This window comes from Prionailurus viverrinus, chromosome A1 (genome assembly GCF_022837055.1).
Source record: "Prionailurus viverrinus isolate Anna chromosome A1, UM_Priviv_1.0, whole genome shotgun sequence".
NCBI lineage: Eukaryota > Metazoa > Chordata > Mammalia > Carnivora > Felidae > Prionailurus > Prionailurus viverrinus.
Window position 1 is genome coordinate 129,718,839 of NC_062561.1, and position 15,539 is coordinate 129,734,377.

Here is a 15,539-nt window from a genome sequence, read left to right on the forward strand (position 1 = left end):
CCAGTTTGCTCATCAGCTGAAAACATCAGGAGGACTTTTCAGTCTGAATATGTTCCAAGAAGTATAATTCTTCCTCACAGTCTGATGCATGTTAACTAAGATTGAGTCCCAGCTAATGGTGGCCGGATTTGCCACTTTATCTTTCAGGGCAGGGTCCTCTTGTTCTTAACCTTATGAACTACTCACACCTTCTCTATTGAGAAGCTTGTTTTGTAAACCTTTGGCCTACTTTCCATGGGAGAACCCTAGCTACTTAATGGTACTTTTGCATCAGCCCTCCCCCCCCACCAAGACATTCATGCCACCGTGTGGTGCATAATGCTCTCATTCTGCTCTGCTGGAATGTCCTCCTTTTCCTGGCCAGCTGTTGAGGCCCAGCGTAAGTCTTCCCTTCTTTTCAAATTCTCCTCTGATTTTTCCAGTTCTTCTCAGCTCTCACAGCCTTAGCCATCCGTATCAACTTAACTCGTTATTATAAACTGCAATGGATTGTTGCCTGTGTTTGGCAGGTCAGACCCTCCACCAGATCACAAGCTCAGAAACGGAACTGAACTATGGCCTTCACTGTGAGTTTATGCTCCACATCTTTTGCACATTAGTTCTGATACACAAAAGAGAAAAGTTATGGTTGATATACTGCAACTGCATTTTCTTTGCATGTGGAAAAGCGGTAGGAAGCACAGTCACTATAATCTCCTCTATGGGAAAAACTAGAGGGGGCATGAATCACCTTCCAGATTTGAATCGTTCTGGAAAAGGACCCTTTATTCCCCCAGGAATTGCCCTTGCAGGAGGGCAGCCTGGAGAGAGAGGGCAGCTTTCCAGTTATCCACAAACTTGCTTCCTTAAGTTGTTCTAAGGGAATGCTCAGGTGCTCTGATGTGCCCCGTATTCAAGCACAAGTATGAAAATCTACTCTAAAATGAAACCTAAGTGATTTTTAAAATCATTCTTCTGAGAGTGGACAGGGGAGCATCCACCACAGAGGTAGAGACAACCAGCCATTGTCACTACCATGGTGTCATTGTTCTCTTCCTCCCCAACTCACAGGGCATATCAGTCGCAACTGAAAAGTAGTCTCGAAATATTTGAGTTGAAATGTTACTAGAAGACTTTCTTAATTTTCAATGTTTATGTATTTTGCATGTCAAAGATGCAAATTTATTTTTACCATGCAGTCCAATGGCTCCATACTTTTTGACAATTAAGGTTATGGTGGCATTTGCTCACAGCCAGTAAGTTCAAGCTTGTAAGGCAAGCCCTCCAAAGCTAGACTAATTTCCCCTAAGCCCCAGGACTGGAAATTAGGTTACTGCCACTAGGGTTTTCACATGACTCAACCCTTCTCCTAACTCTCTCTGCTGAGGCAAAGCATTTAGCTCACAATCCGGTCAATGCCTTCAAATGAGATCATAATTGGGAACAGGCTTTGTAAGTGTCCCCTTCACTGTGGGAGCTTAGGTCTGACAGCAGCAACCAGAGAGAGAATAGCACAGAGAGTTGCTGTCACTGAGCCAGCCCATAGGACTCTAGGACAGAAGACCTTCCAAGGCCTTGGCTTCTCACTCTGTGGTAAAGGGAGGCAGTACTGCTCTTTATTACATGTAGCGGCCCTGGAGGAGCAAAAGACATGGACAAGTCACCTAACCAGCTGCAGGATAAGCAGAAGCAGAGTGGCGGAGGGAGGAGGGGGAGGGGACAGGCGAGTAGCCTCATCCAAGTGGGGAGCACAGCAAATGCTGAAGTCCCAGACACATGCTGAGGGCAGGCATCCGGGCAGACAGACTTTGGAAACACAAGGTCTGGGCTGGGCTTGCCATTGCAGCTCTGCTCTGGAGAAATCTCTTTTGCAGGCTTGAAGTACCACCGGCTCTGAGGCACATCTGCCATCGTTATGAGACCACAATTCAGAAGCGACCGTCTCACACCAAACACGTGGAACAGAAAAATAGGATGAATTTAAGAAGTGGTGGGGCACCTGGGTGGCTCAGTTGGTTAAGCGTCCAACTTCAGCTTAGGTCATGATCTTGCAGTTCGTGAGTTCGAGCCCTGCCTTGGGCCCTCTGCTGACAGCTCAGAGCCTGGAGCCTGCTTCAGATTCTGTGCCTGCCTCTCTCTGTGCCCCTCCCCTGCTCATGCTCTGTCTCCTCTCTCTCTCAAAAATAAATAATAAACATTTAAAAAATTAAAAAAAAAAAAAAGAAATGGAGTTGAAAGTCTTAGAGTCACATTCCATGCAGTGGAGTATCGGAGTGGGCTCTCTAGAGCCAATGCCTCTCTTCCCAACTCCACATCCAGTGATGTCAGGATGATGCCTTGAAATTGGCTATTGTTGGAACATTCACACCACAGAAATTGGCAAACAGTAGGGCCACCTGGGTGGCCCAGTCGGTTAAGCATCTGACTTGGGCTCAGGTCATGATCTCATGGTTTGAGACTGAGCCCCACATCACTGTCAGCATAGAGTCTGCTTCAGATCCTCTGGCTCCCTCTCTGTCAGCCCTTTCTCTGTTTGTGTGTGCTCTCTCAAAAATAAATAAATGTTAAAAAAGAAATTGGCAAACAATAAAGCTCAGTGTGGTGGGTGTTTTTCTCCCTGCCAAAAGTCACCTTTGCATATATGCCACATGAGCCGTGTGAACCTTGGGTGATACTTATTTCACAGGGGGATTAGTGCAAATGAGATACTTCATTTGGAAGTCCTCTGTAACCTGTAAAGTTTCTACATGTGTTAGTTTTTATTATTTGAAATAAAATGTTAAATATGAAGCTTTAACATTTATTAAAATCTAAGTGTGTAATTATTACCTTTCATTGCAAGCTTCAAATATGATATAGGACAAGATTTCAGAAAGCAAAACAATTAGGAAGCAGCCTTTTTGTGTTGGTTAAAGCTATTATGTGCAAGTTACAAAATTCCTAACTCCAACCAGCTTCAACAGTGACGTGAGTTCACTGTCACCTAAACTAAAAGGCCAGAGAGAGTGCCAGCTTAATTCAGCTAGCTTAATCCAGAGGCCAGGCTAAACCCAGCAGGTCAGATGATGCCATCGTAGAGCGGGAGGACCATATGTTCCTGTTTGCCCAGGATAGTCCTGTTTATGCATCCTATCTGGTTTGGTGTATGTCTTGCCCGGTTTCATTCTCGAAGTTGTCCTAGTTTAGAAGATAAATGATATGTTTACTTAACCAAGGTTTGCTCTCTCTGCTCAGTTTTTTTGTGTTGCAGGATTCACCCTCAGGTATCACAAGACATGTTTCCCCACCCGTTCCCTGCAGTTCCAGCCTCTTCCGTGCAGAGAGCATAAGATCTGTAGAAGCTGCAGACCCCATAACCTCATACCACCCAATCTAGTGGGACAGAAAATCTCTTCCAGTAGCCTGTGCAAATGCTGGGATTCACTGCCTCTCCCTGGTCTGATTTGGGTCACATGGCCATTGCTGAAGCATCCCTTTGGGAACATGGATTCACCGATGGACTTAGTCAACTGTGCTCACACCTAGAGTAGGCCTGAGAGGATTCCAAACAAATCACCCAACTGAGAATGAGGTGACTTCTCCCAAGGAACAGCAAGTAACTGTCGGCAGCAGAAGAGGTGAGTGGATACTGAAGAGGGAACAAGAATGATCCGTGGCCTTGCAGCGCAGTGAAAGTGCTGGAATAGGAATGAGCCGACCCAGCTTTTAGCTTTTCCACTAACTAGGGTTGGGATGGTGGGCAAGCCCTTGCATGCCGTAGGCCTCAATTTCTTGTTAGGTAAAGTGGAAGGGTAGGACTAGAGAATTTCGAAGGTTCCATTTCACTCACCGTGTTTAATTTATGGCTGTGTCCTCTCATTAGTCTTCAGGGTTATCAATTCCAGGTTTATTTTCATACCGGATTTTTCTCACTGGGCCTAAGTAGAACTCACCTTGGCTTTATTCCTGATGTTAGAAAACTTCCAGCTCTGGTGGAGATCCGAAATGTTCCATTGCTCCTATTAAGTAAATCATATTCTTTAACTAGCTAACTTTCCCCACAGTTTACAACTTGTGTCAGACCCCGGGAAGATTTGCTTTTAGTTTTCTCCCTGTGAACCAAACAAGTCATAAAAACAGATTTATATCATGGTTTCCTTACAGCTGCATTTTATCCTGGGTTTCTTAAATCAAGAAATTGACTAACATAATGGCTGAATGAATAAAACACGGCAGCAATGAGTGACTGCCTTTAGCAAACTGAGAGGGAGTCTTATTATTTAAATGTTCCTGGTTATATTAAGTGGAGCAAAAGGCTTGGAATGGAAAGTGAGAGAAATAGACAGCCAAGTCAAAAACGCCACCAAGCTGTAAATAAAATATGAAACTGGCTTGGAAAGGGAGCTTTACTTCGAAGTCAAACACTGATATATAGTCCCTAATTGTGGGACGTTTGTAAAAGGTGACATGACACCTGTCAATTATCTACAGCAGCCAGGAAATGTAGATTACATGAATAATTCACCAATCCAGTGCCCTTTGTTGCCAAGCCAGCTAAGCCCAGTCCATAAAATAACTGCTGATAGGAAAGAAGAAAAAATATGTTTAAATCGCAACAGCCGTATGTTACACGCGGAAATGTTTTCAAGGCAGTTTCATTATACAACTATGTTCCAGTCAGCACCAGTGGCTAAATAATTAACATGGGAGCTTTTATCAGGTGTAACAAGGGAGGGGGCCTGGGCTCTGGAAACATTATAGGTCCCCTTGGGGAGGCCACAGAAGAGTCTTCAGTAACAGAAACATATCGTTACGTATCATCATTTCTCACCCGCACAAGTAGCACACAACCCTTTAAAAAAGCGAAGTCTGAACTTTTGTTTTGGAAACATGGAATCATAGAATAATACATTTGGCAGGTCACTTAGGGATAGCCTACTCTATTGGTTTTTAGAAGCAATGGAACCCCTTTTTTCAAAGAAAACCTTATGTGCATGTACACAACATAAGACAGATAAAAGTGGGATGATTTTAGCTCACTCTGGGAGTGGTGGTGAGGAGGATTATAGATCCCTGGGAACTGCCTACTTAGCAGCCCCCTGCCCTGCACCTTACTCCCTACCCCTGCCCAACCACCTACAGGGATCCAACAGTTCCATTTCACAGATGAAGAAAATGAGGCTCCTGAGAGGCGAAGGGGGCTCCTTGAAGTTCCAGAGCGAGTCGATCGCAGAGCTGGGACTGGAAGCCAGACTGCCGCCACCCATGCACCACATATACACATGTACGACTGTCAGGACAGCTTGTCTACACGGCCACGTGAGCTGCCAGGATTTGGAGAAATACCAGTTCTGCAGCTCCCAGGACCTCACAAGTGAGCTTGAGGAATGGAAACAAGTGACTCTTTCATCTGTGGCCTGGGCCCAGGCAGCCTGATACCTATCCTCCCCCTACCGCCCCCACTTTCATGTTGGCCACAGGGCCAGGGTCAGAGGCCACAGGCCAGGTAGAAGGTGGGGCCTTGCAATGCCCAAGGGACTGGGCAGGCAGCCATAGGTCACTGGAGCCAGCCATCCAATCCACCTGCTTCTCTGGGCTGTAAGAACAAGCCTGACTGGAGAGCTACAGGGGGCGCCAATTCCAGGAGCAAATCCAGTCACCGCAGAGAGAGCTTTTCTCACCTCCACAAGATGGTTCATTCCTGTAACTTCCTTCCTACGTAAGGAAGATCCCAGCAGACTAAGAGGGACAAGAAAGAGGTTCCATTTCATAGAGTGTATGTAGAAAAGAAAACTTCCTCCTCATTTTAGGTTTATTTACTACCAAGGTTTGGCTTCATCTTTGAAAGTTTGCAAGGTGGTTTCATTCCTGTGTAAACCCACTAGGTACAAGTGCTTTGACACAGGTTTTCTCTAACCTTGTTATTTTTCTCTAATTGTTCCAACTGATTATACACACACACACACACACACACATATATACATATATATATATATATATATATATATATATATGGCTTATTAGAAGGCTACTGGGAAAGAAAACAAACTTTCTGATGCAGATTAAAGGCAAGTATAATTTCAAGACTTGCTGAAACTCTTTCTGCAGTCAGTCCTCACTTTTAGAATGAACACATGATATTTAGTTACACATAGAAATAAAACTGTGCTGCTAGTTTTATTGTGAAGAGCTGAGGTTGAAAACTGCATGTTTTCACTTTGATCATTCCAACTGGCACAAAGCAAGAGAAGTTGGGCATCTTGATATTATGGCTGCTTTGAGACTGATTCTCTCAGTGTGTTATGCTACTTCATCCCTTTGACTGCAAGGCCGCGGGAGTTTCTTTCAACAAATGGAGTTCATTATTAAATGAATCAATGGTTATCTAAACCAATTAATGCTCATTCCAATAATGTTTCAGTGTCTCTCAAGAAGAATCTGGAGAGCTCTTCTCTAGTAAGAGGCTGGTGGACCTAGAGCAGCTGAGGGTGAATTCTGGCAAATGGACAGAACTTCCTGAACCTAAGTTTCCTTATTTGTAATTTGGGTGCCATGATGGTGGTAACAGTGCCTGTCTTACAGAGTGATGGTGAGCATTATGGCTACCTCATTGCCTGACAAAATCTTTGCCCAGGTGGTTTGTAGTCTGGGCTCCCAGAAAGCTGGGGCTGAGACAAAGGCTCACATGCATGTTCTTTATGGTCATGGGATTCCAGGGACCTGGATGAGAAATGGAGGAACCATGGAGGAAGGAATCAGGGCCTGTGGCCTGTATGAGCATGCATGTTAAGTTGGCTACTGCTTATGGTTTTCATATTTAGCAAATAAAAATACTAAACACCCACTCAACTCTGAATTCTAGAGAAACAACAAAGAATCCTTTGCAATACATATGTGCCATGCAATATTTGGGACATAACTTATCATAAACAAATAAAATTATTTGTCATTTATCTGAAATGCAGTCAATGGAGCACCCTATACTTCAGAGGGCCTGCCACTGTTACTAGTGATGGGTTGCTTGTTCCTGTAGGACTGTCTGAGAAGTTGTATGAAATCTGTCTTGGGATTGAGCCATTTGTCCACATTCTCTGTTTGGCAAAATCAATGTTCCCCATGGATTGTAACTTCTCAAAGGCCTTCTGTGTTGTTCACTTGGGGTGAGCAGATTCCTATTCCGTTCTGCACGGTCAGGTAAGAAGCCTTCTGTGAAGTGCTGTGAAGCTGCTTCTGTGTGAGGCTGATCTAGTAATGGTGGCCAGATACAACGCAGTGGAGGATGTGCCAGAGGCATTCATACAGGGGGTGAAGTGCAGTGATTAACAGCACAGATCTTGGAGCCAAGAAGGCCTGCGTTCAAATCTCAGCTCTGTCAGTTACTAAGGTAGGTCATCTAAAGTCTCTGTGTCTCAGTCTTCTCATTTTTAAAATGGGGATAATAATAACACTTAGTAGGATTATTATGAAGATTAAAAACAAATACAGAGTTCTCAGAATGGTCCCTGGGATGCTGTAAGTGTCTGTTGTTATTATCCTGACAGTAGTAGATTTCAACACTGTAGCTTGGCAGCTGGTGTATCTTGAACACGTCGCAGCTGTCAAATTTGATTTGACAAAATTTTGCCAAACTTGATTGATGTCTAGAATACAATTTTTTGTTCATAAATGAAGCTAAATGTTATCGCCTTGGTTTGTTTTGGTTTTATTTTTTCCCCAGCACTGAGAATTATTTTCTGCCCTGACTAGTCTTTTATATAATCAGAAAGGAAAGGTTTTTCACCCTCCATTGAGCCTGTGGTCTCCCCCTAGAACCAGCTAGATGCCCTGAGTTGAGTCTCCCAGCACTCACTCTCAGGGTCCTCCTCCATCTAGCGCCACAGGAACTGCTCAGTTTGACACAGTCGGCTGACACTGAGGCAATGGTATGCACCCACGGTGGTAGCAAAATTAAACCTTGAGTATTGATCAGAATATAAAATCATGTTCTGTCACCATATACTGAGATTAATAGCAAGTTTCTACAATTCTGTGAAACTTGCTTCTTTGGCCCAGTGTTTACTTCTCAGTTCCTCAAGTGGCCTGCCAAAAATTCTAAAATTTGAAACTGGGCCTTCAACACAAAATTGCTGAAAAATGCTGTCTTAAAGAGCCATTCAGGCTATGTTTCCTCTACAGAGCCATCTTCCCGCTCTGTGCCGAGTTACAACTGGCCCCCCCATGCTCTTGGGAGACCTGCTAACAGCCTCACTGGTAGCCCTGACTGTGGGGTGTCACACTGGCTTGTTTGGAGGTCTGCTTCCCCAAGGCTGCTGAGTTCCTTAGGATGGGAGCCATGTACATTCATCTTTGTATCTCTAACCCGCAGCCCACATCTGGCACAGGCTGAGGAGCAGGGCTGCCTTATCCAGTAAGCATGGTAGGCTCAGGGTCCACAATATTTTTTAGGGGGCCGTGAAAATGTTTGATTTTTCTTAAAATCAGAAGAAAAAGACAGGACTGTTAGTATAGAACTTTTATTTATTTATTTATTTAGTTAGTTAGTTAGTTAGTTAGTTCTAAAGGTTTTATTTTTAAGTAATCTCCTCACTCAATGTGGGGCTCGAACTCAAACCCTGAGATTAAGAGTCTCACACCCCATCGACTGAGCCAGCCGGACGCCCCTAGAATAGAACTTGTTTTACTTTTTTCTTCATATCAGAAAAATGAAGGATTTTTAGGGCCACAAAAATTTATTAGACTATTTTAATGTTTTGGTTTTTTTAATGGGGGAAGGGCCTAAGAACAGAGAAGTGCCTAGGGCCCACAAAAGTCATGATGTGGTCCTGGTGTTGAAGGAATAAGTAAACAAATGATTAAATATTATAATGACTGTTAAAAAATGCTTTACAAATGACAAAGTGCCATGAAAATGCAGCTTATTATTAAAAGCTGACAATTTTATTGCTGTTGTGAAGTTCTCTTACCCATTAGGACACTATACTCTAAGGAGTTTCAATTATTTCTCTAAATTCAAAGGTTTTCTTAGTCATATTCATATTCTTTCTTGCTGTGAAAGAAAAGCTTTAAGTGGCTTTATGTGAGGAATATTTTAGTGTGGACAGGGGAGGGGCAGTAAAGGCACAGAATATAAAGGCTCTGGTAATCAGAAGAGCTATCACCGTGTACCACACTTCAAAGGAACCACTTATATGAAAAGCTGAGTTCCTACAGAAGGTACACCAAGATGGCTGTTGTTTTTACAAAAAAAAAAGGGGGGGGGGTGGGATTCCTGAGCTTTAACCTTCATGTATGTATTATCAACATCCCATGACATTGCCTCACCTCTGAGAAAAGTGAAGTCGTGTACTTCTGAGGCGATCTGATGGTATATTCTATCCTTTGAGTTGGTTGATGACAAATGAACATTTTCTGTCTTGGAAAATATAAATAGAAGGGACACTGATGTCCAGGATATCTTCAAAGGGATGCTAAGAATGTTCTGACCTGAAGATCACTTGAGGAGATGATAACTCAATGTGAGCTTCCTCATATTACCAAGTAGCTACATCCTTATCTTGCAATCTTGAAGGGTCTAATTCATATCAAAAAGAAACTTCACTTTCTGAAATTATTCTCAAGATATTTACTTTATTTATTTATTATTTATTATTTTTTGAGAGCATATGAGCTGGGGAGAGCAAGAGAAGCTTAAGCAGCCACCATGTGGAGACTGATGCGGGACTCGATCCTACAATCCTGGGATCAGGACCTGAGTGGAAATCAAGAGTCAGATGCTCAACCGACTGAGCCAACCAGGCATCCCAGGAGAGTTCCTTTAAAATGTGAGTTCTCATAGTGCATTTAAATTTGAAAGTATAAAATGACCATAGGTGGTTACTTTAGGAAAGTTCTTCCCTCTTTCCTTTCTCTTCTGAGTATTCTATAATGTGGCTATAGTAGACTCACAAGAATAAAACAAGTAAGAGTGACAATTTATGGAGTCCAAAACTCTGCTCTAAGCTCTTTACATACATTTTCTCATTTAAGGAGAGAAATTAAGGATGATGTAATTTGCAAAGGGTGTTTTACAAAACTATTGAGAAAGAGGAGGACATGTTCCACTGATAAAAATGACAGAAAAGCAAAGTAGACTATAAGAGAAAATCTGCTGTATTATTCCCTTCTTTCAGTTTTCAGTTGTATGTTTACCAGCCGGGCTTCTGCACAGCTTGGTTTTCATTTGGTGCAGAAGGCAGAGAAAAGCCCTTATGAAAGCAGAGTCTGATCAGAATGGTCATGATCGGGCTTCCCAGGAGATGGGCAGCCAAAGAACAGAGAGCAAAAGGAATAAAAATTTCCAGCAAATGAGTAAATACCCCCTCTTGAGGGTCTCCAGCTATTCTAGACAGCCATTCTAGGCATCTTACATTCATGAATAAGTGTCACATTGGACAACTTTGAGGAAGGCTCCTGTGTTCCAGGCACTATCCCAGGCATTTTTATGTTTATTAACTAATCTTCCCAATATACCAACAGAGTAGGTCCTATTATTAGCACTCTCATGTCAGAAGCAAGGACAGTGAGGCAGAGAGAAGCTCGGTGTCTTGGCCAAGATCACTCAACCAGTAACGTATATTGGTCTGGAAACCAAACCCTGGAGTTACGCAACTTAACGTGGGGCTTGTAACAATTCTAAGAAGTAGGGACTTTCATTATCCCATTTGACTTTCGGAGAACAGGAGATTTAGAGATGCTATATGGCTTCCTGGAGCTTACCCAAGCAGCCGGGCCCCTGGGCCCACGCACTGAATCGTTTCAACACACGGAGTCTCCCTGTTCAGGATGGCGCCTCCAGACTGTCGAGAATGGATATAACAACGACAGAGAGAGGTTGGTGGCAGAGAATAGAGGTGAACTGACACGTGGGGTTGGGGTGGGAGCACAGAAGAGGCTCTGGGGAGTATGGAAGAAAGAGAAAGGGGACGGCCTCTGTGCTTTACAGAACAGCGAGCTAATGCAGCTTTCCAGGACACAAGAAGACGAAGCAAATCAGAAAATACATGAGGCAGAGAGTTTTAACAGAACCATGGAGACAGAGGAAAGGGGACAATAAAAGTGCAAGGAAAGAGAAGAAGGTGAACAAACTGTAAAGAAGGCTGTGGTATAAGTGCCTGGGAAAGTCTGGAGCCACCAGCTCCTGGAAGGCCAGCGTTGGGTGGGCAAGGTGACAGCTCACTGCTCATGCAAGGCCTCCTGGGGCTCTGTGCAGATGGCCACGGGCAGCCCCCTCTCTGTGGGGGTGACGCACACGTGAGGATTGTAAGACGAGGCCCTTGGGGCTCTGTTCACAATAAAAACATTGTACAGGCCTTCTACACATGACTCAGTGTGTATTGTGTGTCTGACTGAAAGAAAGATCGGCTTTACCTGCAAGTGCGAACGTGTAGGCTGAGTTGAAACGAGTGCACAATTACATAAGAAACAAAAATACCTGGGGAGCGAGCAGTCTACTGCCTTCCAGGGGACATGCAGAATCCCTAGAGGAAGAGTGCCAGGCCACTCCTTTGCCAACTGCGAGAATAGCTGTGGTTGGACAGGGTGTTTTGTTTTGTTTTGTTTTTACCCCGGCGCTTGGCACAGAATCCTGAACACCGAGTGGGGCCCCTGAACCCTGCCTGACACCAAACCTTGCGTTAGCTAACGTCATTCCTGTGTTACTTTGTTTGAGAAGGACTGGAAAACAGCAAAGGGGAAAGGGAAAGAGTCATTCAAATTTGTCTTATGTGAGGACTTTATATGCTAAGCTTGAGAGAAACAATGTAATGTTTGAAAGTAGGGGTTCTGGGGAGAGACATAGGTTCAAGCCTTGGCTCCATCATGTCTTAGCTGTGGCACCCTTGGCAAGTGACTCCATCTTGCTGGATCTTCATTTTTCATCTATAAAATGGGTGGAATGGTAGGACCCACCTCAGAGAAGCTGGTAGGTGTAATGGTAGGACCCATCTCAGTGTGAGAACTGTATGAGATCATGCAGGCAGATAGCTTCACTTAGAACCAGGCACCCAGCACCCAGCAAGTGTTCACCAGTGTTACCATCTGTAAATTGAGAGAGATAACCTCCCCAGGTCCCTCAAGGGACACTAAAGCTGCAGCCAAAGGTTAGCAAAATGAGGGCTTTTTGAAAAGTACTGAATAATATCTATTCTCTCCTTGGCAGTGTGATGAAGTAAAAACAATTATCGACATTGAATTCATTAAAAGATTTAGATTCTGGGATCACCTGGGTGGCTCAGTTGGTTAAGTGTCCGACTTCGGCTCAGGTCATGATCTCACGGTTTGTGGGTTCAAGCCCTGTGTCGGCCTCTGTACTGACAGCTTGGAGCCTGGAGCCTGTTTGGATTCTGGGTCTCCCCCTTTCTCTCTGCCCCTCCTCTGTTTGTGTTCTGTCTCTGTCTCTCGCTCAAAAATAAATAAACATTAAAAAAAAAAAAAGAGTTAGATTCTGGTCTCTGGACCTTCATCTCTCATCACTCAGTGGGGGCATTAACTAAGTTCCCTTTAACATCCCTTTCAGCTCTGATAGCCAGTGCCCAGTCATCCCCCTGACTGACTGCAGCAGGAGGGCAGAGAACCTCACTCTGGTGGGCTTGTGACTGTAGCTCCCATCCCCTCTGGCCTGCCAGGGCCCCAGGTGATGGGTTCAGAGAGGCAGAGAGAGAGAGAGAGAGAGAGAGAGAGAGAGAAAGAGAAGGAGGAAGGAAGGAAGGAACAAAGAAACACATCCCTAGGAAGATGTCCCAGATATTTTAAGTGAAAAAAAGGCAAATTGAAGAACTACAAATAATTCTGTTGAATAAATATTCAAGAATAATTTAAAAAATATAGATGTGTGTATGCAAGGATTATCTCTTGGGCAGGATTAAGAGAAATTTTACTTTACATTTTACACAGTTCTGTATTGTTTGAAACGTATACCATGAGCATGTTTTATTTGATAATCAAAATAATAATACTAAAGATGTGAACAAAACTAAAATGTGTTTTTTGAAATTTATTTTAGAGAGAGAGAGAGTGAGCAGGGGAAGGGCAGAGAGAGAGAGGAAGAGAGACAATCTTAAGCAGGCTCCATGCCTAGGGTGGAGCCCGACACAAGGCTCCATCCCAAGACCCTGGGATCATGATCTGAGCCAAAAGAAAGAATCAGAATCTCAACCAACTGAGCCACCCAGGCACCCCTAAGACATGCTTATTGTAGACAGTTTGGAGGGGAAAAGAAGAAAAATCACTTATAACCCTCCCCCAACATAGAAATATTGCTACTGACATTTTAATTTACAACCTTTCAGTCTTTTTTCTATATGTTTATAGCATAGAAATATACATACGTATTTACAAAATGGAATCACATTTGTCCATGCTGTCTTATAATTAGCTCCGTTTAACAATATATTGTTTGTATGTTTCCATGTCATTAAAGTTTCTTCTACACTCTACAGCACGATTTTAATGACTGCTTCTTTTTCCATATTGTATGTGGCCAACTTTGCATTGCTGCACATTTTGGCTGTTCTCCGTTTTCCCCCATTGTAAGTATTGACAGGCTTTTGGAGAATAATGAAACGCTGAAATGCTTGGCTTTGTTTCTCTCTTTGGGTAGAGCTGGCTGCTCTCTTTTCTTCTTCCTCTTTGTATCCTTTAGCTTTTGGGTGGAGGCCCAGAGAGCTCCACAAGGGGTGGTGTGTGTTTAAGAAACTCAGCTAAAGAAACAAACGGATCGCAGAGAGCTCTGAACCTACAGTGTTGGGAAAATGCTGAGCGCTGTAATTGGCCTAATGTTGCTCCCGTGAGAGATGCCATCTGCCTAGGCCTCCAAAGTCCTGGCCAGGATTTTAACTTTTCTCATCCAGCTGATGACAGACAAATATTCCTCACTTCAACAGTTATGCGCAACCCCCAAAATGTTTCCTCAAGTCTGTCAAACACTCATGGGAAGAGACTACCAGCTCATCCTTGAAGACGGAGAAGCAGGCAAGGTCACGTCAGCAAATCAGGACCGTGGGCTTTAAGTTTCGTTGAAAAGATAGCCTCTTGGACAGCTCTGTTCCCTGCTCCCTGAGCCAGGCTGTTGGTCCAGTGGTGACTCAGGAAGGAATGCCACTGACGAGCCACGGGCATGCCAGGGAATTATTCGGCACATGCCAACAAGTAACCTCATACGATAATCAAACGCCAGCCAATCTGCGAACACTTTGCGTAACAGCATATTTGGATTTGGGGCTTAGCTTTCAAAGCTTGAGTTTCACGTTTGCCCGAGCACATTCCCAGCCTCCTGGGGCCTCTCCTGTGTGCCCTGTCTCTGCTTGCAAGTGCAGAGAGCAGTTCTTCCAAGAGCCAGAGCTTGGCTCTCCCCTCGAGGTAAAGCAGAACTCTGCCAGGGATCAGCGGGCACTCATCAGTCTATAGTTCTCAGTTTGGCCAGCACTGCTTCTCCATATGCCCTGTTTCTTACCAAAAGGCCAGCAACGTGGGTGATGGATGCCTCCTTTTGCTGTGGAGACGCTGAAAAGTCATTCCTAGTATTGTCAAGGTCTTCGATGCACCTTATCCACAAGAGAGATTTGTTGACTGACAGCTGCTTGTATAACAATGTCCTATCAGGTCTGGCTGTAGGAATCGGCAAAGTATTACCGAATCAACAGGTATCTGGGCTATCCAAGAGCCTCAGAAAGGGCAAAGAGGCTTGCAAATTTTAAGACTCCTTGCTCCTGGCTCTGGTCCTTCTCCTGCAGATACCCTGAGAGCCAAATGTTTGAAGGATTTAATTTTGGATCCACAAAAAGGTGATACACTTTCGGGCACAGATTTGCTACAGAATGGCAGCCATGCCCTGAGGGGTCCTGGTGAGCTGGGTAAATGACCCGGCTGTGCACTGCCGCCCCCCCCTCCCCCGCCCGTCTCACCAGTAGCATAGGTCAAGGTTTCCTTAAGGCCTTGGGTGTTTGTATACTCAAGATGATACTGAACATGAAATATTCAAATAGCAATACCTTGGGTGAGAGACAAAGTCTAGTCAATGATCTTATTCATAATTCTTCCAGTGAAGAAGTTGTCACCATGAAGTAGGGCTTTCAAAGTGCTCCTGCCCTTGCCACAGTGATCTCAGAGAGAACTCTGACCTCCCCAGGAGAATGTTGTCGTGAGCACAGAGTGCCCAGGTTAGAGACACCAAGAGCTGCAGTGTCAGTCAGCTACACCAGTGACACAAAGCCTTCCCCAGGAATAAGTTGATAAAGACTTAGTACCTGAACATAGTACTTCCAAAAAGAAATAAATCAGTAATTAGAGATCCTGAAGACAGAAGCAGACATTCCAACGCAGACCTAATCATAAGACCTCATGGGATGTTCAAAAGTTCTCCAGAGTAGGTATGAACAGATTTCCTTCGCCCCATCAGTTAGGCTGGGTAGAAGCCTTACTGTGTCTTCCTAATTTTAAGCACGGATGACAGAAAGCAGGGGATGCCCAGCTGAAGGAGGTGTCAGTACATTTTGTAGCATGGCGTTTACATGCCAGCCAAGGTCATTAGGAATGTGAAATTCCTT

At 44.1% G+C, this 15,539-nt stretch overlaps 1 long non-coding RNA gene across 2 annotated transcripts; it reads left to right on the forward strand.

Moving 5' to 3' along the window:
• Positions 1 to 2,477: 2,477 nt before the first annotated feature.
• LOC125162919 (uncharacterized) lies at positions 2,478 to 10,833 on the forward strand. Of its 2 annotated transcripts, XR_007151215.1 has the most exons (4): positions 2,478 to 3,596; positions 7,153 to 7,342; positions 9,616 to 9,779; positions 10,677 to 10,833. It is a non-coding gene; the product is annotated as an uncharacterized LOC125162919 (long non-coding RNA). The 2 variants fall into 2 exon arrangements; XR_007151214.1 differs by having other exon boundaries at positions 9,616 to 10,833.
• The last annotated feature ends 4,706 nt before the right edge of the window (positions 10,834 to 15,539 follow it).